Genomic DNA, 4,752 nt, shown 5'->3' with positions numbered 1-4,752 from the left:
CTTATTGTATTCCACATTTCTTACATGGTATCAGAGCTATAGATGCTCGTAGCTAAGAAAGTACGAGAAGGACTTGTATTACTTTGCAAAATCAATTATGTCGGCGTCTTCAAGTTTCGTTGCCGGTGCTACTCCGCTTCGCATTCGTCCACCAGCATTCAACGAAGGAAAGCATGAGAACACCAACTACACATTGTGGAAATTCAAATTTTTTGCAATTCTAGATTCATATGAATTGTTGGATACGGTGTTGGGGTCAAATGGTGCAGACCCGGAGCCCACTGCAACAAATGATCTAGCAAATCCAAGCATTGTAACTCCCCCGAATGCTACTCTTCTACGTGCTTGGAAAAGAAGGAATTCAGTTGCATTATGCACCATTGTCATGTGTGTAAGTGATTATGTCCTCACTTTGATTCAGCATACCACTAAAGCACATGAAGCTTGGAACATATTGGCTCGCCAATATGAGGCACACAATCACACCAGAATTCAAAATCTGGAAAATCAACTTGCTTGCTGAGAAACTTTTTGATGGAGAGAAAGTGGAGGCCTTCATCAAGCTGCGGATTAAGGACCTCCAAGATCAATTAGCTGTCGTTGGTGTGGCTATTTCTCCAAAAGATTTAGCTCGGCGCTGCATTCGCATACTTCCGGCGAGATATGATGGTCTCGTTACGGCACTCAACACTCAGGTTTGTCCAACCCCTCTTATGTTTGAAGAAGTAAGTGCAATGTTGCTTGAAGAGGAGCTACGACTCAGAACCAGGGATGGTGGAGGTGATGATGCCTTCACAGCCAATGCAAACGGCAAGGAGACTACGTCAAATGATTCTAAGAAGAAGCCCAAGAAGAGGAAATTTTCAGGTAGCTGTTTTTACTGTGACAAGAAGGGTCATGTTGTTAAAGACTGTAGAAAGAAGAAAGCAGATGAGAAGAAAGGCACCATGAAAGCTTCTTGGAAGGAAAGAGAATCCTCCAACAATGCTGAAACAGACCTTGAACTATGGGCTGTCATAGAACAGGTATGCTCATCAACACAAACTCCGCTTGTTGATGGATCTTGGATTCTAGATAGTGGTGCATCCCGACATATGACTAGTAAGAAAGACTGGTATAGTTCTTGGAAGCCTCTACAGGAACCCATAAGTGTAATTGTTGGGAATAATGCCAAATGTCCAGCCGAAGGATCTGGGACAATTTCTTTTTTAGCAGCTACAGGTGAAACTAAAGAGCTCTCTAATGTGTTGTACATGCCTCAAATCAAGAAGAATTTGTTGTCCATTGCTGCAAATCACTGATCGTGATCTTGAAGTCCATTTCAAGAAAATTGGAGCAAAAATCTTGGATTCTAAAGGCAACACAATGGGAAAGGGTGTAAGGCGCAACAACCTCTACGAACTTTCTGCACTTACGGTCACAACAGAAAAAGGTACAACTCAATTATGGCATGAGAGATTTGGTCACTTAAGCATTTCTATCCCTTCGCCGGAATATTCCTTTACGCTGGAATATCTTGGCCGGACGACGGTCGGAAGACAATCGAAAAATGGCCGTCCGGTGGCCGGTGGCCGGTGGTCCATGGTCTTTGGTTGGTGGTCTTTGGCCGGTGGCCGATTTCTAGGAGGACTTGTCTACCCAAAAGAGGCTACACATGGGCGCATGGGAGAGTCCTACTTGGACTTGGCTATCTAAGGGCGGCTGCAAATGGGCGTTTAGAGGCTCCCTTACAACTATATAAGGAGGCCTTTTCATGAGTATTTTGGTAGAATGGTGTGCACACTTGACGCACACAACACATCCTTGTGTAAGGATTATTAGTCCCTTGTATTCACTTGTTCTAGTTGTCTAAATCGCTATCTAAGCTCTACCTTGAGAGCGCATGGGTGGATGACGCCATCAATTTGTATAGTGTGCTAATCTAAAGTTTTTGATTTTCCACTAATCTACTTTGCATCGTGTCTCTCTCTACTCTCCTTGTTACTAGATCCTTATTGTATTCCGCATTTCTTACATCGAGTTCCTTGGTCTTTGTGTTGTGGTTTAAAGCTGCTGAATGGAGTCTCTCTGTCATTTTCTTCATCTGCCGTGCATATTCATTGACCTATACTATTACTTCATCGTTTGTCTGCCACTCCTCTTGTCGTGCCAACTGGGATGTGCCTGCAGCCTCGTGTGTTGCTTCTTGCTGCGTCGTAATTGCTGGTGGTTCTTGTGTGGATGTAGGTGATTGGTCTTCTTCTTGGCCATCCTGAGGCTTTGATGCCTTGGCAGTTTCTGGTTCAGTAGAAGTGGAGGGTGTTGTCTCTACCCTTGCTGTCTCTTCAGGTGCCAGCCTTTCTTCTTTCTTTGGCTCAGGTTCTGTGTCATGTGAAATGGCAGGCTCTTTTTCTGCATCTGCTTTCTTAGAGTCTCTTGTTCATATCTACTTGCATGTTCCTCTTGAGGCTTTTGAGTCTCTTCATCTGCCTTGTCCTATTCCGGCTCGACTTCTTTTTCTTTTTGTCCGTCGGGGTGGTAAGTCTCTTGTGCAGATTCTGCTTGTTGGGTGGACTCAGAATCTTTCTCTTTCTCAGGCTCTGCTTCTTCATTGGTGTCTTTGCCTGCAGGTGATGGTGTTTGTCTAGGCATGGGATGGTCTTGTTGTTCTGGAGGCGGTGAGGTGGGTCGGGGAGATCCATGACTTTACTCTTGGCTAGTCGTTTCCTTAGCTTGCCTTTAATCTTCCGCTTCCTTGCCTTTCTTTGTAGCTTCTTCTGCTTTCTTCAGTTTTAGCGCTTCAACCTCTTGGTACATTCTTTCTAAATATTCTGTTGGATCATCCGCCTCTTTTCTTATATGATGCTTTGTTCAAGGGCCTTCAAGTCTTGCAGGTACCCATTTTTCTGGGTCCTTTCCTTGTGCTTGTTGATGGGGGATTTTCACAAGCCAAGCTCCCATACCCCTCTTCTCTCGTCCCCACCCCATGGAAACCCCCTCTTAGGGAGGGAGTGATAAAAGACATTGGAAAAGTAAGGAAAAAAAATAAAGTATGGGTATGTAAATAAGGAGAAAGGTAAAATGGGCCACCGTGGGCCTGCGGGGTAGCCCATCCCCACCTTGCCTCCTTTTTCTTCACTGTTGCCCCGCCGGGTGTCCCTTTTCCTCTCCTCCACTCAAAAGGTCAACCCCCTCTCTCTTCCCTTGTCCTTTCTCCTTTCTCTTTCCCCTGAAGCTACCCCACCCCCTGTCCTTACCAATAATGCACCCTAACTCACATGCCACCTGTCCTATCTTCCAAAACAGTATACCCCACTCCCCTTTTCTCTCTCCTACAATCTCCCATGATCCAAATACCCCCCTCTCTCTGTAAAATTCGAAATCTCTCTTGTCTTGTACCAGATGGCCTCCCCCACACTCACACACACTCAGTTTCACTGAAAAAGGTTCCCACAGACCCATCCCCACCCCTCTCTCTGTAAAATTCTAAATCTCTCTTGTCTTGTAGCCAGATGGCCTCCCCCACACTCACACACACTCAGTTTCACTGAAAAAGGTGCCCACAGACCCATCCCCACCCAGTGGTTACCTAATTTTTCTTGTGTTCACACACATCTGCACACAGATTCACCTCTGAACACACTCCCCTCTCTCCATGTCACCTCTCACTTTTTTTTTCATCAACCCATCTCTCTCTCTTAGTCTCTCTCTCATGAGACTACTGTTCTGGCACATATACACACAGCCAGACAAGTGGGGCCCACAGTCACATGGCCAGTGTAGATAATGATTTCTTCATTTCTAAATTCTAGAATTTCTCCCCCCTCCTACCCTATATAAAGAGGGGTCACTATCACACTAAAGACACACACAACATCACGAAAGAACACACTATGCACTGTGTGTGCCTAGTTCACACACACACACCCATACCATCACCATCACATCACCGTGCTTGTCTTGAGCATGACCTCTACACCCTTGGCTATGGAAGATGAAGGGCAACTAAATGAAGGATGATGGCCATAACCCTCATGCGAGTCTTCGCCATCAACTCCCACCTATCCACCATGTGCTCTACCACTCTCTCCCTTCTCATTCCCCTACCCTATGCTCCCCATTTCATCGCCTTATTCTCTAAATAAGATTGAGGTTTTGTGAGTATGTTTTCTTCCAATGTTTTGCCCATGAGAGGTGTGCGGAATCGCCACCTAGTCTTGTGTTTGGAGTGAGCTTGTGTATGTGTGAAGGGTGTGCGGATTCGCCATCCTTTTGTGGTGCCTAAGTACTAAGCCGCTATACCCCCTCCCTCACTCTCTCTCTCTCTCTCACTCTCTCTCACTTGATCTCATTCCCTTTCCTCTTCATCATTACTCCCAAGCATCCATCTCTCTTGGATGAAAACTTTGTTATGGTGGTGTGTTGTTTGCATTCTAGCCGCTGAAGCTAGGTGGTGCCCCCTGTTTGCTTTACCATGACAGGCTCGAGGCGCGCCATTCGGTCCCCGGTGTTTTAGAGGCCGTTGGGGTTCGGGGTTCGCTTTGCTCCCGTCATTTGGTGCCCCCACGGAGGATCTTTTCATGAAACCCTTCAGTTTACAAGACTGAAACCCTTAAACTATTGTGAATGGATGAATGGCTAGCAGGATTTGCTAATTGGACGACAGAAGAAGAAGATCTCCAAGCACAACTAGACGAACTCCGCATCTCCATCAAAGCTCGAGTGCCAGGCGTAACGGTAATCGATTTGCAGTGGGAGAGTCAACCAACACGC

General features: G+C 46.0%; 1 pseudogene; it reads left to right on the top strand.

Annotated features, from left to right (window-relative positions):
• Positions 1–437: 437 nt before the first annotated feature.
• LOC147427172 (uncharacterized) lies at positions 438–2,627 on the top strand (annotated as a pseudogene).
• Positions 2,628–4,752: the final 2,125 nt, after the last annotated feature.

Source organism: Adiantum capillus-veneris, chromosome 24 (genome assembly GCF_014529385.1).
Source record: "Adiantum capillus-veneris isolate H3 chromosome 24, ASM1452938v2, whole genome shotgun sequence".
NCBI lineage: Eukaryota > Viridiplantae > Streptophyta > Polypodiopsida > Polypodiales > Pteridaceae > Adiantum > Adiantum capillus-veneris.
This window is presented reverse-complemented; position numbering and strand designations above follow the sequence as displayed.